This window comes from Prionailurus viverrinus, chromosome D2, assembly GCF_022837055.1.
Source record: "Prionailurus viverrinus isolate Anna chromosome D2, UM_Priviv_1.0, whole genome shotgun sequence".
Lineage (NCBI taxonomy): Eukaryota > Metazoa > Chordata > Mammalia > Carnivora > Felidae > Prionailurus > Prionailurus viverrinus.
This window is the reverse complement of record NC_062571.1, coordinates 14,941,751-14,968,265: the sequence shown is the minus strand read 5'-3', so window position 1 is coordinate 14,968,265 and position 26,515 is coordinate 14,941,751. Positions and strand designations below refer to the sequence as shown.

The 26,515-nt window shown below is 39.9% G+C and overlaps 1 long non-coding RNA gene across 4 annotated transcripts in view; it reads left to right on the top strand.

Moving 5' to 3' along the window:
* Positions 1-26,515, top strand: part of LOC125148147 (uncharacterized) — a 122,174-nt gene that overhangs the window by 21,921 nt on the left and 73,738 nt on the right. The gene's annotated exons all lie outside the window — the stretch shown is intronic.

Below are 26,515 nucleotides of genomic sequence, written 5' to 3'. Positions count from 1 at the left end.
ACTGCTCTCAGACCCAAGAGAGGCTCTCACCCCAGCCTACCTGCTTAAAAGCCATTCTGGCTCTCCTCCAGCCCAACCTCTCACTAAGGGTCAAGGAATCAGTGAAGTCAGTGGGACCTGCTCCAAGCCTGCTGTCCCCCTGGGACACTCTGAGGTCCCAGGACCCTAGAATTCCCTGGATCAATGACTCCAGCCACTTTCACACCTGCCTGGGACTCTTCTGAAGCCATCTGTCCAAGCTCTTAAGAGTAGCTGAAATGACGCTCCTTGTGAGGTCAGAGCTGGGCAATGACACAGGGGTACAAGGCCCATCTGGTTCTGGACAGAATGGCTCCCTTCTCTTCAGAAGGGAGGTGAGCAGAGCCAGGGGCCAGCTCTGCTTGTGCCACCACATTCTAGAACAAAGCTCCACAAGTCCAAGAATTCCGAATTTGAGCCTGGCCTACCAGGGCACTGTGAAGGCATACATGCCAAGGTAGAACACGTTTTACTTAGTTGCTTAACAATTTCATTTCTAACTTTCCACTATTCTGGCATACAATATGCAGGCCTTCAATTCTGCTCTCCCGGTAGGCCCCTCCCCTCTCCTATGGTTAAAGTCACATGTTTTGAAAATTTAAATTTATATTAGATTCTGTGGAAAGCAGCGTTTCATTTAATAAAAATAGTATACGCAGATCCTCATTTTAAATATTTCTTTGAGGGGCACCTGGTAACTCAGTTAAGCGTCCGATTCGATCTCAGCTCAGGTCTTGATCTCCAGGTGGTGAGTTCAAGCCCCGCATTGGGCTCCATGCTGAGCATGGAGCCTATTTTAAAAAAAAGGAAACATTTCTTTAGACAGCACTTTGTTACCTGCGTGACTGGAGTGGAGCATGCGTGTGAATTGCTTTCCATGCCTGTGACAAGGGGTAATTTGAAGGTAAGGAAGCAAAGCATATGAAATACCTTTCCTCAGAGGAACCTACAGAACTAAGCATAAAATACTGTTCTCTGTTCTAACACAACCTCAGTTTTTTTTATTTTGTTTGTAAATGAATCCTTTCTAATTTCTCCAAAGAATGTCAGTGGATACATTGTTTTACCCATTTTAAATGTTTTTTTAACGTTTATTTATTTTCTGAGAGAGAGACAGAGCACGAGCAGGGGAGGGCAGAGGGAGAGGGAGACACAGAATCTGAAGCAGGCTCCAGGCTCCCAGCTGTCAGCACAGAGCCTGACGCGGGGCTCGAACTCACAAACCGTGAGATCATGGCCTGAGCCAAAGTGAGAAAGTGAGACGCTTAATCGACCGAGCCACCCAGGTGCCCCTATTTTATTCATCTTAAAGAGAAACTGAACTCCAGGGACACCTAGGTGGCTCGGTTGGTTGATCATCCGATTTCAGCTCAGGTCATGATCTTGAGGGTCATGAGTTCAAGCCCCGCATCCGGCTCACGGCTCTCAGTGCACAGCCTGCTTTGGATCCTCTGTCCCCCTCTCTCTGCCCCTCCCCTGCTTGCGCTCTCTCAAAAATAAATATTAAAAAAAAATATATAATTTGAGCTCCAAAGAAAGCACAAAACATTGTCCTGTTCCCAGCAGCGTGGTGTCCTGGTCCGTGGAGGCAGGGCAAGACACCGCTATGGAAACCTAGATTTCTACCTGCAGGTTGGGGCTTCCTAGAGCTGTTTCTCTGACTTTCATGGCGTCTGCATTCTGGAGCAATCTACACTCGGTGCCGCCTCAGATCAGGGCTGTTTCAACAGTACGCGGTGCCCAGAGTCCAAGTGGGGGCACGTACCATTGGGAACTAGTCTTTGCTGAAATGGATCAATTCCCCCTAATTACATTTTGACCACGCATGTCCAAACGAATTTCATCACCCTGATATTCACATCATGAATGTCTGTCGGTACCCTACTCTCCCAACTGGCAAAGCTGCCGTGTGACTAAGCATACTGTCAGGCTCTCCAGATTTTGCACCGCTCTGGCGACCATTGGATAAATTTTATTTTGTGCAATATTCATAACATCCCCGTTGCCAGCACTGTTCATCTGGGGCTTTGGCAGCTTCCCACAGAGACCGAGCCAAAGGGAAGGTGCCTGGGTGTGAGAATGGCAGGTGCTCTGTACGTGTGGACTTTAACTGCTTTCCAAAGCCGTTAAATCATTTGCTATTTTGAATTAGTTATACCGTCTCCCATCCATTAACTGAATATGTACTGAATTAACCATTAACTGAATTAATAATGAAGTCTTAGATCTTTATTTCTGTTTTCCACAGAGTTTCAGTTGTGTTCGCTGTATCAGGATGAAAGCCATATTTCTCCTAAGAGTTGCAATGAAACAGGCTTTAAGAATCTGTACTTACTTGGCCTGTATATTTGTAGGTCTTACCTTTCCAATCATTGTGGCTCCCACACCCGCCTTTTAGAGGCTCTTCCTGGCCATCCACTTTAAATGAGCCCTCTCCCCCTGCCCTGTTCTGTTATTTCCCTGGTATTTACCAAAATAAAAAATTACATGGTGTATTTATTCGCTTGTTTGTTATTTGCTCTGTTTCCCTACCATGACATTCAGACATCTTAGTTATGAATTTCTATTATGAAGACAGAGTCTTCCTGTACCCTTTTCAAAAGATAACAACTTTATTAAGATACAATTCACATGTCATATAATTCACCCACTTACCCGTAGATAATTCAATGTTTTTTCGTGTATTCACAGAGCTGTGCAACCATCACCACAATGTTAGGACATTTTTATCATCGCTAAAGAAAATGCATACCTATTAGCAGTTGCTCCCCATTTCTGCCCAACTGCTCCGCATCCACCTTCACCCCTAACTCCTGGCATTCTTTGCTGACCATTCATCTACTTTCTGTCTTCTAAAATTGGCCTCTTCTGGACATGTCACACAAGTGGAATCATCTACTGTGGTTTTTTTGTGACTTAGCGTAGTGTTTTCAAGATTCATCCATGTTGGAACTTCCACTGTATGGATGTATATTTAATTTATTTATTCATCAGATGATGGATATTTGGGACGTTTCTACTTTGGGACTATTATGGACAATGCTGCTATGAACTTTCACGTACTAGTTTTTGTATGGACATATGTTTGCATTTCTCTTTACTATATACCCAAGAGTGGAACTGCCGGGTCAAATGGTTAACTCTATGATGTGTCAGCATTTGAGAAACTTTCTTTGAAAGCGGCTATACATCTCTACCATTAGTGTGTGGGGCTTATAATTTTCCTCCCCACCAACAGTTGTTATTGCCTGTTTTGATTATAGCCATCCTAGTGGGTCTGTGGTTTTGACTTGCATTTGTCTGATGGTTAATGATGTTAACCATGATTTGTGTCATTATTGGCCATTTGTAGATCTCCTTTGGAGAACTGTCTTTCAGATCCTTTGCACATTGGGCTATTTGTCTATTTATTATTGAGTTGTATGAGCTCTTTATATATTGTAGATATATGTCCTTTGTCATATTTTTGATTCACAAATATTTTCTCCCATTCTGTGAACTGTCTTCTCATTTTCCTGATAATGTTCTTTGAAGTGCAAAAGTTTTTAATTTTGATGAAGTCAAATTTATCTATTTTTTTATTGTGTCACTTGTGCTTTTGGTGTTGTACATAAGAAGGCTTTGCTTAGTCCAGGGTCATGAAGATTTTTTCCTATATTTTCATCTAAGAGTTTTATGGTTGTAGCTCTTACATTTAGGCTATGAATCATTTCAAGCTCATTTTTGTGTATGGTGTGAGAAGGGTCATATATCTTTTTGATCAGTGAATTCTCAGTGCCTACAATACTGTCTAGAACATGATAGATACTTCATAAATGCTTCTTGAGTGGAAGATTCCATGAAAAAATAAAAGTCAACATAAAGAGATCTTAATAGAAGTACCTGAAGGAGCGATAAATATCAATATAGCCCACTTTCTGCAGCTTTCGAGTAATAGATATGAAATTAAGTTACCTTTGGGCACCTGGGGGCCTCAGTCGGTTAAGCATCTGACTCCGGCCCAGGTCACGATCTCCCGGTTTGTGGGTGCAAGCCCCACATCGGGCTCTGGGCTGACAGCTCAGAGCCTGGAGCCTGCTTTGGATTCTGTGTCTCCCTCTCTCTCTCTCTGCACCTCCCCTGCTCGTACTCTCTCTCTCTCAAAAATAAACATAAAAAAATTTTTTTTTAAGAAATTAAGTTACCTTAAAATGGCATAGAATATAAAAGCTCTCTCTCTGCAAGTCTTGGTTTGTGGGCCACGGAGAAAGGAGCCTTCGCGAAACTCAGAGGTATCAATGGGGCAGTGAGGAAAGGCAAAGCTCCTACAGATTTTGATGTAAAATGTCTTGATCATTTATGTAATTCAGCAAAAAGAGAAAATAATTTTTGATCCAACAAGCAGATCTTTCTTATCACTTGATTTCTTTCACACTACTTTTCTTTCTGTAGAGAACACTAACGTATAATAATAAAACAACTTTGCTTATGAAACATTTTCACATAAGGCATATGTGTAAGATTTAGAAACAGCTGATTCATTCATGCAATCACTCAACTAATATTTTTGACCTGGTTTGATATGAACCCAGAAGCATACATGTACTTTAAATTTGCTTTGGGTCTTGGTTTGCAATCATGAAACAAAATGGCTACTTAAACTTTAAAGTTTTCAAATGAAAACCATTTCTTTCATGAAAGTAATATATAACATTTGGAAAATCTAGAGAAGTTTCAAAAGATTAAAAATTGTCTTTGGTGCCACTACCCAACTAGGGGTTTACAACTAGGGGAAGCTTCAAGCCTTTTGCTGGGGATTTTTTTCACATTATTGTAAACCATATTTACTTTCCAAATGTTTTATTATGAAAGTTTTCAAAATACAGAAAACTTGATGGAATTGTGTAAGGGTTGCCCATTTACCCTCAGTCTCAGGTCAAAGATGTTTAACATGTTTCTAAAAATCTTTTTGTCTGAAGATATTATTTATGGCTTTTTTGTTAACCTGGATCTAAAAATAAGTTTCAAGCGTTACATTTGTTTATTAACTCTCTCAGCCTCCTTAAATCTAGAATGTTCCGGAGGCTTCATCTGTTTCAGGACATCGTTTTTTAATCATCTTTATTAATTTATATGTTATGCATAACTCAATTGAAGTGTACGTTGTGGTGAGTTTTGACAAATGTATACACGTACACAACCACTACCAAAATCCAGATACAGAATATTTCTATCACCCAAAGATGTTCTCCTGTGATAATTTCCAATCAACTCCCCACCTCCACTCCCAACCCCATGCAACTGCTGATCTTCTCACTATCTTTTCTAGAACTTCCATTAAATGAAATCATACAGTATGTATACTCTTCTATGCCCGACTTTCCCCCCCCCCCCCCACCACATTAAGTTATTGTTGGGATACCAAGAATTTGTTCCTTTCACTACCATGTATTGTTCCATTATGTAGATATATGAGAGCTTCCACAACTGTGTATTTATTCACCTATTGGTGGACATTTGGGTTATTTTCCTATTTGGGGCTATGAGGAATGAAATTTCTGTGAACAGTTGTACACAGCTCTTTGTGAGGATGCATTTTCACCTTTCCTGGGTGAAACTTGGCCAAGAAGGGTATTTCTGGGCTTTATGGTAAGTGTGCATTGAAGGAATTGCCAAATTGCTTTCCCAAGGGGTTGTACATGTTACAGCAGGGATTCCCAGCTGTGGTTATGAGATTTCCAGAGGCCACATCCATGCCAACAATTGATCCTGTCAAGCTTTAAATTGTAATCATTCCAGGGTTCCTGGGTGGCTCAGTTGGTTAAGCATTTGGCTCGTGATTTCTGTTCAGGTGATGATCTCACAGTTCGTGGGTTTGATTCCCCCTGTCGGGCTACATGCTGACAGCGCAGAGCCTACTTAAGGTTCTCTCGCTCCTTCTCTCTGCCCCTTCCCTGCTCATTCTCTCTCTGTCTCTCTCTCTGTCTCTGTCTCTCTCTCTCAAAATTAATAAATAAACTTAAAACAAAAGACTACTACTGTCTCATGATCTCAAAGGGTAGATCCTGGAGTTTAACTCCCACCCCAACAAAATTGTAATCATTCTAACAGTTATGTTATATGTGTGTGTGTGTGTGTGTGTGTGTGTGTGTGTATACATATGTGTATATATATGTGTGTGTGTATATATATATATATATATATGTGTGTGTGTGTGTATGTATATATATGTATATATATCCATCCTTGTGATTTTATTTGTATTTCCCTGATGACCAATGCTGTTGAACATATTTTCATGTATTTATTGCTTAACTTTCTGGGAAGTGTCTTTAAATATTTTGGCTATTGTTAAGTGGATTGTTTGTCCCTTTATTATTGAGTTGTGTCATGTCTCTATATCTTCTGGAACCAAATTTTTGGTTAGTACATGCATTAAAAACAATTTGTCCCAATATGTGACTTGCTTTTTTCTTTCTTTCTTTTTTTTTTTTACATATCATTCTTTTCCAAAAACAATTTCTCCCAGTATGCGGCTTCCTTTGTTCTTTTCTTTTCTTTTCTTTTCTTTTCTTTTCTTTTTTTTTTTTTACATATCATTCTTTTTATTTTGTTTTTGGGTATTTTTTGTTTTTTTTTGTTTTTTTTTAACTTGTTTTATTTATTTTTTTTAATTTACATCCAAATTAGTTAGCACATAGTGCAACAATGATTTCAGAAGTAGATTCCTTAGTGCCCCTTACCCATTTAGCCCATCTCCCCTCACACAACCCCCCTGTAACACTCAGTTTGTTCTCCAGATTTATGAGTCTCTTCCGTTTTGACCCCTCCCTGTTTTTATATTATTTTTGTTTCCCTTCCCTTATGTTCATCTGTTTTGTCTCTTAAAGTCCTCATATGAGTCAAGTCATAGGATTTTTGTCTATCTCTGACTAATTTCACTAAGTGAAATTCACGTAGTTCCAGTTCCAACCACGTAGTTACAAATGGCAAGATTTCATTCGTCTTGATTGCAGAGTAATACTCCATTGTATATATATACCACACCTTCTTTATCCATTCATCCATCGATGGACATCTGGGCTCTTGCCATACTTTGGCTATTGTTGATAGTGCTACTATAAACATGGGGGTGCATGTGACCCTTCGAAACAGCATACCTGTATCCCTTGGATAAATGCCTAGTAGTGCAATTTCTGGGCCATAGGGTAGTTCTATTTTTAGTTTTTTGAGAAACCTCCATACTGTTTTCCAGAGTGGCTGCACCAGCTTGCATTCTCACCAACAATGCAAAAGAGATCCTCTTTCTCCGCATCCTCACCAACATCTGTTGTTGCCTGAGTTGTTAATGTTAGTCATTTTGACAGGGGTCAGGTGGTATCTCATTGTGGTTTTGATTTGTATTTCCCGGATTATGAGTGATGTTGTTTCATGTGTTGGTTGGCCATTTGGATGTCTTCTTTAGAGAAGTGTCTATTCATGTCTTTTGTTCATTTCTTCACTGGATTATTTGTTTTTTGGTGTTGAGTTTGATAAGTTCTTCATAGATTTTGGATACTAACCCTTTATCTGCTATGTCATTTGCAAATATCTTCTCCCATTCTGTTGGTTGCCTTTTAGTTTTGTTGATTGTTTCCTTTGCTGTGCACAAGCTTTTTATTTTGATGAGGTCCCAGTAGTTCATTTTTGCTTTTGTTTCCCTTGCCTCTGGAGACGTGTTGAGTAAGAAGTTGCTGTGGCCAAGATCAAAGAGGTTTTTGCCTGCTTTCTCCTCAAGGATTTTGATGGCTTCCTGCCTTACGTTTAGGTCTTTCATCCATTTTGAGTTTATTTTTGTGTATGGTGTAAGAAAGTGGTCCAGGTTGATTCTTCTGCATGTCGCTGTCCAGTTTTCCCAGCACCATTTGCTGAAGAGAGTGTCTTTATTTCACTGGAGATTCTTTCCTGCTTTGTCAAAGATTAGTAGGTCCATTTCTGGGTTCTCTATTTTGTTCCTTTAATCTGAGTGTCTGTTCTTATGCCAGTACCATACTGTCTTGATGATTACAGCTTTGTAGTATAGCTTGAAGTCTGGGATTGTGATGCTTCTTGCCTTGGTTTTCTTTTTCAAGATTGCCTTGTCTATTTAGGGTCTTTTCTGGTTCCATACAAATCTTAGGATTATTTGTTCTAGATCTGTGAAGAATGCTGGTGTTATTTTGATAGGGATTATATTGAATATGTAGATTTCTTTGGGTACTATCGACATTTTAACAATATTTGTTCTTCCTACCCAGGAGCATGCAATCTTTTTCCATTTTTTTTTTATGTCTTCTCCAATTTCTTTCATAAGCTTTCTGTAGTTTTCAGCGTATAGATTTTTCACCTCTTTGGTTAGATTTACTCCTAGGTATTTTATGGGTTTTGGTACAATTGTAAATGGAATCGATTCCTTGATTTCTCTTTCTGTCACTTCATTGTTGGTGTATAGGAATGCAACCAATTACTGTGCATGCGTTGATTTTATATCCTGCCACTTTGCTGAATTCATGAATCAATTCTAGCAGTTTTTTGGTGGAATCTTTTGGGTTTTCCATATAGAGTATCATGTCATCTGCGAAGAGTGAAAGTTTGACCTCCTCCTGGCCGATTTGGATGACTTTTATTTCTTTGTGTTGTGGGATTGCAGAGGCTAAGACTTCCAACACTATGCTGACTAACAGTGGCAAGAGTGGACATCCCTGTCTTGTTCCTGACCTTAGGGGGAAAGCTCTCAGTTTTTCCCCATTGAGGATGATATTAGTGTTGGGTCATTCATATATGGCTTTTATGATCTCGAGGTATGCTCCTTCTATCCCTACCTTCTTGAGGGTTTTTATCAAGAAAGGATGCTGTATTTTGTCAAATGCTTTCTCTGCATCAATTGACAGGATCATATGGTTCTTGTCCTTTCTTTTATTGATGTGATGAATCACCTTAATTGTTTTGCAGATATTGAACCAGCCCTGCATCCCAGGTATAAATCCCACTTGGTCGTGGTGAATAATTTGTTTAATGTATTGTTGGATCCGGTTGGCTAATATCTTTTGAGGATTTTTGCATCCATGTTCATCAGGGAAATTGGTCTATAGTTCTCCTTTTTTAGTGGGGTCTCTGTCTGGTTTTGGAATCAAGGTAATGCTGGCTTCATAGAAAGAGTTTGGAAGTTGTCCTTCCATTTCTACTTTTTGGAACAGTTTCAAGAGAATAGGTGTTAACTCTTCCTTAAATGTTTGGTAGAACTCCCCTGGAAAGCCATCTGGCCCTGGACTCTTGGTTTTTGGCAGATTTTTGATTACTAATTCGATTTCCTTACTGGTTGTGGGTCTGTTCAAATTTTCTATTTCTTCCTGTTTCAGTTTCACTAGTTATATGTTTCTAGGAATTTGTCCACTTCTTCCCAATTGCCCATTTTATTGGCATATAATTGCTCATAATATTCTCTTATTATTGTTTTTATTTCTGCTGTGTTGGTTGTGATCTCTCCTCCTTCATTCTTGATTTTATTTATTTGGGTCCTTTCCTTTTTCGTTTTGATCCAACTGGCTAGTGGTTTCTCAATTTGTTAATTCTTTCAAAGAACCAGCTTCTGGTTTCATTGATCTGTTCTATGTTTTTTTTGTTGTGGTGGTTTTTTGTTTTGTTTTGTTTTACTTTTGATAGCATTAATTTCTGCTCTAATTGTTATTATTTCCTGTCTTCTTCTGGTTTTGGGTTTTACTTGCTGTTCTTTTTCCAGCTCCTTAAGGCATAAGGTTAGGTTGTGTATCTGAGATCTTTCTTCCTTGTTTAGGAAGGCCTGGATTGCTATATACTTTCTCTTATGACCACCTTTGCTGCATCCCAGAGGTTTTGGGTTGTGGTGTTATCATTGTCACTGACTTCCATATACTTTTTAATTTCCTCTTTCACTTCTTGCTTAGCCCATTCATTCTTTGGTAGGATGTTCTTCAGTCTCCAAGTATTTGTTACCTTTCCAGATTATTTTCTTGTGGTTGATTTCGAGGTTCATAGCATTGTGGTCTGAAAATATGCACGGTATGATCTTGAACTTTTTGTACTTGCTGAGGGCTGATTTGTGTCCCAGTATATGGTCTATTCTGGAGAACATTCCATGTGCACTGGAGAAGAATGTATATTCTGCTGCTTTAGGATGAAATGTTCTGAATATATCTGTTAAGTCCATCTGGTCCAGTGTGTCACTTAAAGCCATTGTCTCCTTGTTGATTTCTTGATTAGATGATCTGTCCATAACTGAGTGGGGTGTTGAAGTCTCCTACTATTATGGTATTACTATCGATGAGTTTCTTTATGTTTGTGATTGATTTATATATTTGGGTGCTCTCACATTTGGCACATAAATGTTTACAATTGTTAGGTCTTCTTGGTCTATATACCCCTTGATTATGATATAATGCCCTTCTGCATCTCTTGATAGAGTGTTTATTTTAAAGCCTAGATTGTCTGATATAAGAATGGCTACATCGGCTTTCTTTTGTTGACCATTAGCATGCTCGATGGTTCTCCATCCCCTTAGTTTCAATCTGAAGGTGTCTTTAAGTCTAAAGTGGGTCTCTTGTAAACAGCATATAGATGGATCTTGTTTTCTTATCCATTCTGTTACCCTGTGTCTTTTGATTGGAGCATTGAGTCCATTGCCATTTAGAGTGAGTACTGAAAGCTATGAATTTATTGCCATTATGATGTTTGTAGAGGTGGAGTTTCTGTTGGTGTTCTGTGGTCCTTTCTAGTCTTTGTTGCTTTTGGTCTTTATTATTAGTTTTTGGTTTTTTTCATCTTTTCTCCCCTCAGAGAGTCCCCCTTTAAATTTCTTTCAGGGCTGGTTTAGTGGTCACAAACTCCTTTAATTTTTGTTTGTCTGGGAAACTTTTAAGCTCTCCTTCTATTTTGAATGACAGCCTTACTGGATAAAGAATTCTGGGCTGCATATTTTTCTGATTCAGCACACTGAATATATCCTGCCACTCCTTTCTGGCCTGCCACGTTTCTGTGGACAGGTCTGCTGCAAACCTGATCTGTCTTCCCTTGTAAGTTAAGGACTTTGTTTTCCCTTGTGCTTTCATGATTCTCTCCTGGCCTGAGTATTTTGTGAATTTGACTATGATATGCCTTGTTGATGGTCGGTTTTTGTTGAATCTAATGGGAGTCCCCTGTGCTTCCTGGATTTTGATGTCTGTGTCTTTCCCCAGGTTAGGAAAGTTTTCTGCTATGATTTGCTCACATAACCCTTCTACCCCTATTTCTCTCTCTTTCTCTTCTGGGACCCCTATGATTCTGATGTTGTTCCTTTTCAATGAGTCACTGATTTCTCTAATTCTTAAATTGTGCTCTTTTGCCTTAATCTCCCTCTTTTTTTTTTCCTGCTTCATTATTCTCCATAAGTTTGTGTTCTATATAGCTGGTTCTCTGTTCTGCCTCACCCATCCTTGCCGCCGCAGAATGCATTTGAGATTGCAGCTCAGTTATAGCAATTTTTATTTCATCCTGACTAGCTTTTACTTCTTTTATCTCCACAGAAAGGGATTCTAATCTATTTTTGACTCCAGCTAGTATTCTTATTATCATGATTCTAAATTCTGGTTCAGACATCTTGCTTGTATCTGTGTTGGTTAATTCCCGGCTATTGTTTCTTCCTGCTCTTTCTTTTGGGGTGAATTCCTTCCTTTCGTCATTTTGAAGTGAGAAAAGGAATTAATGAGGTGAAAAAAATTAACATAAAAAATATTAAAATTTTAAAAATATAAAAATTAAAATTTAAAAATCAACACACACACACAAAATCGAATAAATGATGCTAGATCCTAGGTGTGTTTTGGTCTGGGTGTTGTAAGTGGTTTGATAAATTAGAAGAAAAAAAAAGGGGGGGAGGAAATAGTTTGAGAATTTGAAAAAATGAGTACACTGAAGTAGACTAAAATTAGAAGATGGGAGTAAAATTGAATCTGAAAAAATTTACACAATAGTAAAGAATATAGTAGAAAAAAATTAAAGAAAAATATTTTTAATAAAAATTAAAAATAAAAATGATTTTTTCTCTTCTGTATTTAAGAAAAAGAAAAGAAATGAGGTATTGAAAAAAGAGAACAAAGAAAGAAATTGTTTGAAAATTTGAAAAGTGAATACACTGTAGTAGACTAAAATAAAATGATGGAAGTAAAATAAAATTTGAAAAAATTTACAAAAAAGCAAAAAATATAGTAAAAAATTAAAGAAAAAAATTTTAATAGATATTGAAAGTAAAAATGAAATATTTCTCTTTCTGCGTTCAAGAAAAAGAAAAGTAGTGTAAAGGGAAAAGAAAAAAAAAGAAAGAAAATTGAATTGATGGATCTGCTAACAGATTGAAATAGGACTGAAATTACTTCATTTTCCCCTAGAAGTGAGACTATGTAGCGCTTTATAGTGCATAAACTAAGCTGGCGGTGAGACTTGTGTTCCTAAAGAGCGAGGTTGGCCCCGTTGGGCGGGGCTCAGTGTAACAGCTCTGCTCTCCACTAGATGGCGCTGCTAGGCTACTGGGGTGGATTGATGTGGCGCTCATAGGTGCGTATGCACATGTGCAGGAGCAGTGAAAATGGTGTCACCCAGCTACGCAGTCTCTAGTATGGAAACTGTTCTCTCCGATTGTCAATCGCACACCTGTCTTCTGTCTTCAGCTTTTGTCCACTCCCCTCTTTCTCAATCTCTGTGACCAGGCCCCAGGCGGTACCTCTCTCCTGAGTTTTGTCTCAGATGCCGCTGTTTTCCCTGGCCCTTTCTTCTGAAGGACTGCAGCTTTGACCGGTTCCACCCCTCTGCGGGAGGGTCTTACCGAGCAATGACCAAATGAGCAATGGCCGAATGAGCAATGACCGAGTGTCCGCTGCACCCAGGAACGTTTGCTGGACCCTGCTGCTGCCGGTGCCCCAAGACTGCGGCCAGGTGCCACCCGCCCCAGAAAAAGTTCATGAGATAGTGTAGCAGCAGCTTTTCAGGGATTATGGAAAATCACAACACACATCTGGCACCAGGCTTCAGCCTTAAGGACCTTGTTCCAGCACCAGCGAATGTGGCAGTTTTCTGGGGTCTGCTGGGACCAGGTGGCTTCAACAGTCTATACCAAATGTCCTTCCCGCAGTGGAACCGCTTTTCCCCGTGTGGCCCAAGAATCTCCCAGACCCCACTCTGTTTCTGGGGATTCGCCCCTCCCACCAGAGCACCACCAGGTATCGAGCTCCAGAGTTGAAGCCTTTGCACTCCCCTTGTTTACAGTCTTAATGGAATTTAAACCCTCTCCTTTCTCCTTTCTCCCTTTTTAGTTTAGTCCCTGCGGCTGTTTTCCAGTTTTCCACTTTCTTTCCAGCTGCTTTTGGGGAGGGGTGCTTTTCCTGTATTCTGCACCCCCCCCCCCCCCGTCTCTATCCTCTCTCCGCCAGCAAAAGTGGCTCCCTGCCTGCTGCCGGCTTCTCTTCCCAAGTTCACCTCTCTGTGTCGCATACCTGCTGAATTCTGTGGTTCAGGTTGTGCAGATTGTTGTGTTAATCCTCCAGTCAGTTTTCTAGGTGTGTAGATGGTTTAGTGTTGGTCTGGCTGTATTTCATGGATGCGAGACACACAAGAAACTTCCATGCTGTTCCGCCATCTTGGCTCCCACCCTGGCTTGCTTTTTTCTTTTTTTTTTTTAATTTTTTTTTTCAAATTTTTTTATCTATTTTTGGGACAGAGAGAGACAAAGCATGAGCGGCGGAGGGGCAGAGAGCGAGGGAGACACAGAATCGGAAACAGGCTCCAAGCTCCGAGCCATCAGCCCAGAGCCTGACGCGGGGCTCGAACTCACGGACCACGAGATCGTGACCTGGCTGAAGTCGGACGCTTAACCGACTGCGCTACCCAGTCGCCCCGGCTTGCTTTTTTCTTAATAGTGTTTTTAGAAGAACAGATGTTTTAAATTTTAATGACATCCATTTTAGCATTGTTTTCTTTTTAATGCTTTGTGAACTATTTCAGACATGTTTGTGGTTGAGATTTTTCTCCTATGTTTTCCTCTAGAAGTTTCAGACTTTCTGTTTTTACATTAGGGATAGGATCCATTTTGTACACAATCCTTTAGACATTTTTTATTGTGGTAAAATATGTATAATATAAAATATTACATTTTAAACATTTTTAAGTGTACAATTCAGTGGCATTAATTGCATTTAAAATGTCGTGCAACCAACACTACAATTTCCAAGATTCTTTCATCGCCCCAAACAGAAACTCTTTAACCATTAAACTAAAACTCCTCATTCCCCCTCCCCACCCCATGGTAATCATTGATCTACTTTCTGTCTTCATGAATTTGCCTGTTCTAGATATTTCATATAAGTAGAATCATGCAATATTTGTGTTTTGTGTGGCTTATCTAACATAGCATAATGTTTGCAAGGTCAGACAAGTTCTGGCATGTATCAAAACTTCATTCTTCTTTATGGAATGATATCCTTTGTATGTATATATCACATTTTTTTTCATGTATTCATCTGTTGATGGACACTTGATTTGATTCCACATTTGTCCTCTTATGAATATTGTACACATTGGTGTACAGTTTTCAATGCTTTGGGGTCCATACCTTCAAGTGAGATTGCCAGGTCTGGTGGTAATACTGTTTAATGGAACCACCACACTGTTTTCCATAATGGCTACAACTTTTTTTATTTCTACTAGTGATATACAACAATTACAATTTCTCCAAATTCTCACTCACTCTTGTTATCTTCTACTTTTAAAGACTGATTATCATAGTTAATGATAGGTATGAAATGGCATCTCATGATTTTTATTTGCATTTCCTTAATGACTAAAGATGGTCAGAATCTTTTCATGTACTTATTGGCCATTTGTATATATTCTCTGGAAAAATGTCTATTCAAGCCCTTTGCCCTTTTTAAAACTGGGTTGTTTATCTTTGTGTTGTTGAATTGTAATTCTTTATATTCTGGATATTAACCTTTGATCAGATATATGATTTGCAAATTTTTCTCCCATTCTATAGAATCTTTTCATTTGCTTGATAAAGTCTTTAAATGCACAAGTTTTTAATTCTGATGAAGTCCACTTTATTTTTTCTTTGGTTGACCATAGTTTTGCTGTCATATCTAAGAATCCAATCCAAAAGCACAAAGAATTGGGGTGCTGGGTGGCTCAGTCAGTTGAGCATCCAAGTCTTGATTTTGGCTCAGGTCATGATTCCAGAGTCATGGGATGGAGCCCTACATTGGGCTTCCCACTGAGTGTGGAGCCTGCTTAAGATTCCATCTCTCTGCCTCTGTCCTCTCCCCAGCTCACGTGCATTCTCTCTCTCTCTCTCTCTCTCTCTCTCTCTCTCTAAAAAAGGGGGGTGGGCATTTGGGTGGCTCAGTCAGTTAAGCATCCAACTTTGGCTCAGGTCATGATTTCACTGTTCATGGGTTCAAGCCCTGTTTTGGGCTCTGTGCTGACAGCTTGCTCAGAACCTGGTGCCTGCTTTAGATTCTGTGTCTCCTTCTCTCTGCCCCTCCCCCATTCTTTCTCTGTCTCTTTCTGTCTCTCAAAAATAAATAAACGGTAAAAAAATTTTTTTAAGTACAAAGAATTGACTTTATATTTTCTTCTAAGAGGTTTGTGAGTTTAGCCTTTATATTTAGATCATTGATCCATTTGGAGTTAATTTTCTGTATATATATAGTGTGAGGTAAGGGTATGGCTTTATGCTTTTATATGTGGAAATCAAGTTGTTCCAATACCATTTGTTGAAAAGACTGTTCTTTCCTCATTGAATGGACTTAGCATGCTGCCAAAATTGGCCACTGATGTATGGGTTTATTTCTGGACTCTCCATTCTATTCCACTGGTCTATGTCAATTCTTACACCAGTGCCACATTGCTTTGATTACTCTAGCTTTGTTTTAACTTTTGAAATCAAAAAGTCTAAGTCCTCCATCTTTACTCTTCTTCAAGATATTTTTGGCTATTCAGGGCCTATTGAAATTTCACACTAATTTGAGGATTGACTTTTCTATTTCTTCTAAAAAGGCTGTTGGAATTTTGATAGGGACTGAATTGAAACTGTACATCATTTGGGGTAGTATTGACATTTTAACAATAGTATGTCCTCTTACTCATGAACATGGGATGTCTTTCCATTCTATTTAATTACATTTAACAATATTTTGGAGTTTTCAGTATACAAGCCTTTCTCCTCTTTCTAAAATGTATTCCTGGATATATTATTCCTTTAGATGTTACCACTGGAATTATTTTCTTAATTTTCTTTGTAGATTGTTCATTATAGGTATAGAGACACTTAAGTGATTTTCCTATGTTAATATTGTACTTTGCAACTGTACTGAATTCATTTATTAGCTCTAGTAGCTTTCTTGTGGGTTATTTGGGATTTTCTGTATGTAGGATCATATCATCTGTGAATAGAGATAGTTTTCTATCTCCCTTTCCAATTGGGTGCTTGGTATTTCTTTTTCTTGTCTAAGTGCTCTAGCTAGAACTTCCAGTGCAATGTTAAATAGCATTGATCAGTGTAGGCATCCTTGTCTCATTCTCAATTTTATGGGGAAAGCTTTCAGTTTTTCATCATTCAGTATGATGTTTACTTATGATGTTTCACCATATGTGCTCTTTATCATGTTATGGAACTCCCCTTGTGTTCCTAGTTTTCTGAGAGTTTTTATCATGAGCGTGTTAGATTTTTTCAAATGCCTTTACTGTGCTAATTGAGATGATTATGTGGTTTCTTACTTTGTTATCAATGTGGTATATTACATTGACTTTTCTGTTTTGAACCATTATTGCATTCATGGGAGAAATCCAACTTGGTCATAGTGCATAATCCTTTTAATATGCTATTGAATTCAGTTTGCTAGTATTTTGTTGAGGATTTTTGCACCTGTATTCATCTGTAATGTTCTCTTCTTACAATGTCTTTATCTAGTATTGGTATTATAGTAATTCTGGCCTCATTGAATGAATTAGGAAATGATCCCTCCTCTTCTATTTTTTTGAAAGTTTAGAGGAATTGCTATGCCATTAATTCTTTTTCAAATGTTTGGTGGAATTCACCAGCGAAGCCATCTGTTTCTAGTTTTTTTCTTTGTTGGGAGGTTTTATTACTGATCAGCTCTCTGTACTTGGTATAGTTTTGTAGAGATTTCCATTTTTTATTGAGTCAGTTTACATCATTTGTATGATTAGATCCTTTTCTTCTTTTAGGCAGATAGAATGTAATCATGTATTATATATTTCTTCTATTATTATCATTTTTTCAAAGTCAACATGCATTCAGAATTCATTCAGTTTCTCCTCAGGGTAAAATGAAATTCTCTACATTTTTGTTGAAATGTTAATGCTTTCCCTGTCAGTAGGTTTTAGCAGCTGGAGCTCAACTCATGTATACCCAGAATTCTTGTAATGGTAGGACTCTCTCTCCTTCACTGAGTCATCCATTACTCATTTACATTTCAGAACAATGAGTTTTCAGAAGGAAAATAACAACCAGTAGTTATTTAAAGAGCACTGCTACAACTAATTGGCTGTTTGGCCCCACTATCTTCTTCATGACAACAAGGGCATACTCGCTCTAACCACCAGGATGTATTTTATTGTATTATCTACGGTGGTAGTTGTAAATTGCAACATGTCTCCCAGTGTCTGCTGTAATTAAAACCATCATAAAATGTTGTTGAACTCCCTGATCCAAAATATTTGACTCATTAAGAGTTTTCTCACATCAGTTAATGAGTTCATTAGCTAAATTCCTTAAATTAAATCCTTTATCAGCATTATATGTGGGCAAAGATACAATATTCTCATCCATATATCTCACAAAAATTCATATAAATGCAAAGACAGCAATTTCCTGTAAGTAGTAAATAATAAAAATTTGGAAGGATCTTCAACTTCCACTTGAGATAAGGGCAGCCAGAAGAGAGGATATTGCCCACCAACCACATTAAGATTCTCCTAATGGTCTCCTGTCAATGGCCTAAGTGTCTGTCAACAACTAGCAACTAAAATAATGCCAATGACACCATTTCTATATGCGGTTCCGTGATTTATTTAAATACTTGTTCTGTTTAGGATGTTGTAGAAAAAATTAAGCAGAAAACTACTCCTCAACTCCAAACCAGAAGGTCTCAGGGTGACAGTGGGGATATGTTGGGGATAGTGTTAAATTTGGTAATAGTCCATCCCTTTTCCGAGTTTATAACAAACTCTTTGTGTGTATGTGTCTGTGTGTGTACATATAAAGAAATCACAATGCATATAAATTGGATGGTATTATTAAGTCTTCGACCAATGATACTTCAAAGAAACTGTCGATCAGAACAGAAATCAGCCACAAACAAGCAGCCACTCCCAGACCTCTGTAGGTTGGATAAACGTCAACCACTACATGTGTGTGCACACATGTACACATATGTGTGTGCGTGTGTGTGTGAATGTGCCAACTATACGTGTGTTGCTGGTGTTGTAATGTGAGAAAGCAATGAAAATACAGAGGCCAAGAGGAGAAGGGAAAGGGATGGACAAAAGTAAGAGACATAGTGTTGACCCACGGGTAGAGCTGTACAGGCTCCAGGGTGCTGTGTACCACGCTGATTACAGTGACTTACACATTTTTAAAATATCGTTTAGTTTTTAAAAGCTTTCAGCTTTTCAAGGTGCCTGACCCTATCTTATTTTATCTTCATAATTAAAAATAACAAACACTCTGACTTGATAGCTTCAGTAGAGAATGAGAAAGATGAGATTCCAAAGTGGTCTTCTAATTCTCTGGTTGGACACGTTTTTCCTCTATACATGGCTTGAAAGAAAATGTGTTTCCCAGACTCTGGGCTGAGACTCTTGCCCTTGTACCACATGAATTCGGCCTCCCAGACAAGGAATCTAAGGCAAGCAACCCTGCCGCAGTAAATTTGTCTGGACAGTGGAGACTTGGCTTCTTCTGCCAGCCCCGGCGAGCTCCGTCCTTGGATCATTCCTCACAGGCTGTTTTCCCTGCCTCTCTAGGTGTTGGCTCTGTTCCTGACCTTGGCGCCAGCTCAGCCTTTGCAAATCTTCCCAAGGATACAGTCCTAGTGCCTGTTTGTGGCTTTATTGTTCCCGTGTCAATTCCAGCAGCTCAGTGAGTCTTGTCTCCCTACATGACCCAAGATGAGCACGCTGTTCTCACGTTTAACGTGGCCATCATTATTTTTTGTGTGTTTTTGCCAGCTGAGGAAGCGAAGCTTTGCGTAACCCATTTTTTTCTCAGATCTCTGCTGTCTGTGGGAAAGCAGGGTTGCACTTACAGTTATAACCACCACCAATATTGCTTGCACTTCAAAGACCTTCCCCTTTTCCATCTGTTTCTATGAGGCCTCAGAGTGTTCTCACTTAGGCTTTCGCATGGGGTCTGCTAATTTTTTCTCTCTTCTTCTGAACTCTGTTCACCCTCCTCTGGCAATATACCTACCACCGGCTGGGCGCATCAGTGATGATAAACTTTGTGATGATGGCCATGTCTGGTCAATGTCAAGGGCACTGCCGTGCATGCCAAAGGCACTGTATCTCTCCTTCACTTCTACCAAGGATTCCTTTGCTCTTTCTAACCACTTCTGTTGCATCTTATTGCTGCTAAAGCTGTTTGCTCTACAGTTGCCATTTCTGAAGGCACTGGTCTCTGCCTTTAGAGTGCTTCTGGATGTGTCCCTCTGAGAGTGCTGGAATGTGCCAGGGCACTTGAGGTACTAGAGCTTGGTAACATTCTATAGAGGCCCGATTGGGTCAAATACTTCTGGTATCACAGCAAAATCCTTTTTCTCCACTTTTTTGCTAATCTCTGTTAAACAACTATCTGAACTTTAGACAATGGGAATATAGTAGGTCACATGTGGCCAGGAAATCTACAAGATGGTTGTAGAGTCTTCAGAGACTCTATAGTATTAGAATCAATCTCTCCCCATGCCCTCTCTCCCTCTTTCACCCCCCCCCTTTTATTCTCTCCACCACCCCCTCTTGGTTCTTATTTATCTCTGACCATTTCAAAACCCTGCATCTCTCTCTCTCTCTCTCTCTCTCTCTCTCTCTCTCTCTCTCCCCCCCTCCCCCCCCCCCTTCTCTCTCATTCCCTTTTACTATAAAGACATTTCCTTTGAGGCAATGAGTTGATGAGAAATTGCCTCTGATTGACCCAGGTTTATACCATTCCAACTTCACCACCTCAGAGGAGAAAAACCATTTCTCTTTTTCAACAGCCACACACAAATCTCACCAAAGACAAAATCTGTCCCACATTGAGTCAGGACTCATCCTCCAATCAATCACCACACTGAGAGGATAAGATAGTGGGACTGAAAGCATCATTAAATCTTTATAAAAGATAAGGTGAGGCAATTCCACAAAGAAGGGAAAACACTGCTGTCAGAAGAAGGGAGTGAGGAATGCTGGGCAGAAAAAAAAGCAGAAAATGTTTGGTTGAAAAATAATTGTCTTACAAAGTTCTGTTGAGAAAATCTTAAAATTTTTTGGCCACAAAGCTCTACCTAGAACTCAGAGATGAATCCACTGGAGGTGGGTCAGAGCAACAGCTTAGGGGCAGACATACTCCTCACCTTCTCATCTCCTACCATGATCAGGGAGGGCTCTAGTACTGGGCATAGGTGTGTGCCAACCCTCTTTTCCTGGATGAGTTCTTTCATAGCAGACTCTTTGATCTTCCATGCCATAAACTCATGGCGGACCATGCCAACATCAGACCTACAAGCATACTCAGTGTGTTTAAATCCTAAAATGAGTAATCCCTGGGACTCAGGAAGATGGGTATTATCTTGCCTTTTCCATAATTATAGGGGGAATTACAGTATCTGCTTCTATCAACGCCTAGGGTTCTTGTAGTGATTAATTACTTGGAACTTCTAGAAAGTGTTTTAAGGTCTTTTCAAATGATAATGATGTAAGTAGAAAACATCTAATTAATACACATCATATGATTTTGGTTCAGTTAAAGAAATTTATGAGTGTTTTCCATTTTTTATGTAATGCTATATTTTATAAAAATGCCACGGACAGAAACTTTCATTCTCTAAATCAAGACAGTTCGATTTATGGGATCATTTATATATAACTCTTACCAAAAGAAGCATCATGGAATAGAGGACATTTAGAGATTGTTCTGCCATTCCACAAAGCCCTCAACTTACCTTGCCAGATTGAAAACTTGTATCTAGATTGTTCCATATATTCTAAATCCTACATTATCAAAAATTTAAGCAAAAAAAAGAGATCTGAATTAACCTATGGAAATACAATTATAGCGTGCTTTTGTAGAGCTCAGTAAAGAAAGCATTAGAGGTTGAGGATCAGTTTCTAAGGCCTTACTTTGGTCTCCTTTGTTTATGAATACAACTCAAGCATGGTAGCTGTTGACTCTAAAATTTCTATGTCTGGCTTCAACCTTCCTTTGATGTCCTGGTTGTACAAGGTGTTGTCTCCTCAGCAGCTACATTTGTTATCATAATAGATCCGTCAAAGAGAATTCTTAATTCTTCCTACCTGAATGTGCCCCCCAAAATCAAGCCTTCTCTGTCTGTTGTGAAGATACCTCTCAGCTTGGACCCCACCCTTCTAGCTCCTTTTTGGGATGCTTAGGCTGGGACTCAACCCACCCCCTTCCTGCTTTGCTAGCCACTCCCTGCTAGGCCCTGTCAGTAAGGGTTGCTAATGGAAGAGTTCAACCCTGCAGGAGGAAAAGGGGACCCTCCCTGTTTGCTTTCTCTTCGTGTTCTGGCTTCCTGTTTCTGTCAGTGTGACCCTGACAATGCTCTTTCACCGGGCTGCGGTTCATTCCTACGCTAGCAATGACTCCAGCCTGGAGGTTTTCCAGATCTCATCATACCTCTGTTGAGGAGCCAAGGGTGCCATCCATCTGGCACCCCCTTCTCAAACGTCTGGGTCCTCACTCTTCAGGGTTCTTCCTATATGCTGAGAGATGATAGCAAAATGCAGTTCCCTGTTCTCACTTTGTGTCAGCTCTATGGGACCCCCTTTCCAGGCTGCTAAGTATCATCATTCCCAACTCTTCCCTTTGTCCTCCCAAACTTGGGCAAGTGGAGCTGTCTCCCCATGAGCATGACCTCAGCGGTACTTTAGTGCTCGTTTTGCCTTTTGAGTTCTTTAATACCTAGGGTTTTCACAGTACCAAAATGTTCGCATCATCTCTGTTAAAATAACCAGTCTGATTTCTTCCTCCTAACTGGATCATGACTGAAATACTTCCTGTCTTGCTTAAAGGAATCACACCCACCTGTTGGTGAGGCCAAATACCGGAAGTCATTGGTTTCTCTCTCCCTCATACTACAAAGCAAATCCATTAGCAAATCCTTCACGATGTATCTTCAAACATATCCTGAATTTGACCACTTCTCATCACCTCTATTTATAGCACCTTCATCTAAGATGCTATAATTTTTTGCCTGAATTACTGTTAGCCCCAGCTGATTTTGTGAATCTACCCTTACCCACTATGTATCAGACCCTGCACGTCTTACTTCAGCCGGACTGATCTCTTCAAAACTTTAAGCAGATGATGTCACTCTTCTGTTCTCAATCCTCTGATCACCACCCCCCCACCCCGCCCCGCCTTATGCTTTGAAAAGATCCAGACCCTTTGCCCAGGTCCTCAAGGCCTTTCAGGATCTGGCCCCTGATCCTTCTCTGACTTCCTGTCCTACCACAACCCCGCCTGCTCACTCCTGCAGCTACTCTGGCCACTCCTTGAACATGCCAAATTCCCCCCACCTCAAGACCTGCACTTGCTGTTCTTTCTTCCCAAAGCACTCATCTCCAGGATCTTTGCATGGTTTATTTCTTCACGAGAGTCAGGACTTTGTGCATTGCTACCTCTTCAGAGGAACCTCCCCCTGGCCAGCCTGTCTAAATAGGAAACCACCCCCCTATCTTCACCCACAGCACCACAGAAAGCAGAGACATTTCCTGACTTACCCATTGCTCATAGCATAGAAATAGCTCTTGTTGATGTGCCAAACACAGCCTAAAGAACTTTAAATGTATTAACTGAGTTATTTCTCCTAACAATTCAATTAAGTAGTTATGTTACTTTCCTACCTTACGATGAGAAAACTGAGGCACAGAAAGGTGAGTAACTTCTACAAGGTTACACATCTTGAAATTGGCAAAGCTGGGATTCCAATACAGAAACTTTGGCCCTAGAACCTACACTATTAATGTCTACATCATTCTGCCTCCTTTTGTATTAGGAACTCAGTAGATCTTTATTGAATTAATACACTAATAGCTAAACATATGTTTTTTAGAGTCAGTCCTGGATTGGATCTTGGCTCACTGGCTCACTATATAAGTGAGTTCCTGATTTTTAATCCCCTTTCTACATTTTATAGAGAGGTGTAGTATCAGGTAATTCAGTTGACTTCTCTGAGCCACAATTACCTGTAAGATAGGGTAAGAGCAATACTCTCCTGGCGAATGAATAAACAAACAACAAACAAAAAGCAACAACTGACCTGTAAATACAAAGAACAGAGTGGTGGTTGCCAGAAGGGAGGGGGCGGAGGAGAGGACAAAATGGGTGAAGGGGAGTCGGAGGTATAGACTCCCAGTTACAGGATGAATGAGCCCTGGGAATAAAAAGTACAGCGTAGGGAATACAGTCAATGGTATTGTAACAGCACTGCAAGGTGACAGATGGTAGCCGCACCTGTGGTGAGCACAACATAATGTATAGAGTTGTCAGATCACTGTGTTGTACACTTGAGACTAAGGAACACTGTGTGTCGGGTATACTTCAACTTTTTCTACAACGGGCAATACTCTCCTCAGAGGGCCATTGCGCGGATCCAAGTTACCGCAGGGAAAGGCCCCAGCACAGAGCTTGAGACGGAAGTGAAGTTTAGTTACTGTCACCTCTACATAAACTCCTCAGGAGAACTTCCAGGACTTTAAAATCCTTTGTAAAATAACATCATTGTCACCTGTATAGATTTATAATTCTGTTCTCCAGGTAGTTCATTTGACTACAAATAACGAAAACTGACTCTAAGTAGTTCCGGAGGCAAAAATGACTATTCTCGGCGAGGGTAGGGGTGTGCATCCCCGAATCAAGGGAACAAGTGAAAAACTGAGCCTTGATGAGAAAAGCAACAGTAAGAGATGTTCCAAGTAGCTCAGTCAGTTCGTGGACTTTTTCTTCTTTAGCACTGCTTGGAGCATGACTCAGCTCCGGAGACCACAATCTGTGTGCACCTCCCATAGGTCTCCAAATTTCTAGGAGATAGAACCTGATTGACTCTGTTCAGTTAGGGCCAGAGACCCAAACTTAACCTAAGAAGACAATGCTGCTACAGGTCTGCCCATGGGTGTCAGGGGCAAATTCCAACAGGGAGAATTGCTATAAGCCAGGGAGTCATCCCAGGATTTTTCTCTTGAATTATATGTGTTGGCTGCCCACCCCCATATGTGTTTACTCACACATATTGAAAGACGTCTCTGCCTAACATAATCTAACTATCACACATACAATCACAAGTTTTCATATTAGTTCCCCAACCAGAGACAACTCAGAGTCACATTCAGCTATTGCCTCAAGATTCAATAATGTCATTGAGATCCTGTGTTCCCAGGGCCAGCATATCAGTTTGGTATAAACTCCTCTGCTAGTTCCATTGCGATTCTGTGTCAGATCACTATAACCCCAGAAACCGTGGGTACATTTAACCACTACCACATAATGGTAATGAACGGGAAGAAAGATGAAAATGGGAAAGAAAAAAATCATCATCTATTCCACAAAAAGGAGGTACCAATCATTCATTCCTCAGAGACTTCACTAGCAAGCAAAGGAACAGCGGTGGGAGCCACAAGTATTCATTTCTTGAGTTGGCCAAGAGGTCATAGCATAGAAGGCGTTGATGATTTCCCTCCTCTCTTGTTCAACCCAGGTTGCCATTACCCCTCACCCAGAGTCAAGGTTGACAAGAACGGTAACCAAGACAGGGTTCACAGTTGCTTTTCCCTGGGCTTACTACCAGCGCAAAGCTAGGATACATGTGAAATAAACAATCAAATAAAAAATCGAGGCTCTCCTTTACCTCATTAATTTTCTCATGGAGGAATACTTGAAATTTGGCAATCTAGACTTTGAATCTAGGAGAGTTGGCCGCATCGCATGATAAACTTCCTTTATATTCATGGTTATATATCAGCAACCAGAAGTGATTTTTAGTTTGACGTTAAATGATGTATTATGTGATATAGGGGCACAACACCAGGACTGTCTCCCCTTATCTGTTCCAGAGGATAAGCCTGGGTTTTTCCACTAATGTCCATGGCAGGGCTTTCTGTAAACAGTTCTAGCCGTAGTCTATCTTGACTTTAGTCAACATCTCACCCATCAGCTTTCTTTGCTCATTGAATTAACATACACCTTGATTTCTGAGAGACCTGAGGCTTTGATGATCCAGCCTGTGAGTGTAAAGTGGTTTTCCATTACCTGACATGGAAATACAAGGATGTCTTCCAGTTTTTTCAACTATCTTTCCCTGACGTAGCAGCATCACCAACACCGACTATAATGACTGGTGGCTAAAAGCCATCATCCAACCTCCCCAGGTACTATTATTTTTCTTTAATTTCCTTAGTCATATTAGTCACTGTTAATGATGAGATATAAGTCTAAGCTTTCGGCTCAGCAAAGCCTTTATTGTGACCCATGGCATGAGTATTCCTTCTTTAGTACTAATATCTCCAGATCGGGATAAGTCAGTCACATGGGAATTTAGAACAAAAACTTTGAGAGTGAGTCATCAGGCAAAATGGTGACAGACTCCACTTCCATCTCTGTCTTTTGTTCTTGAGATCTGTATTTTCTAGCAGTTAGTTAGTAAGATGGCAGGATGTATTTCTGGCTGACTAGAGCATAGAGCATTATCTTGTAAAAGGTAACACAACATACTGTGGCATTGTTTCTCAATTTGCACTGGCCGTTGAACAACACAGGGATTAGGGGCGCTGAACCCCTGCACAGTCAAAAAATCCGTGTGTAACTTTTGGTTCCTCAAAACCCGAAGTACTAATAGCCCACTCTTGACCAGAGCCTTACTAATAACGAAGAGTCATTCACACATATTTTGTATGTTCTATGTATTCTATACTAGATTCTTACAACAAAGTAAGCCAGGGGAAAGACAATGTTATTAAGAAAATCATCATGGGGGGGTGGGGCGCATCTGGGTGGCTCAGTCATTTAAGCATTGGACTCTTGATTTCATCTCAGGTCATGATATCATGGTTGTGAAATCAAGCACCATTTCAGGCTCCACACTGGGCATTTAAGATTCTCTTCCTCTCTCTCTACCCCTCTCCCCTGCTTGCATGCTCTCTCTAAGTAAATTACCTTAATTACATATGAAAACTCCCTTAAAAAAAAAAGAAAGGAAAAAAAAGGGAC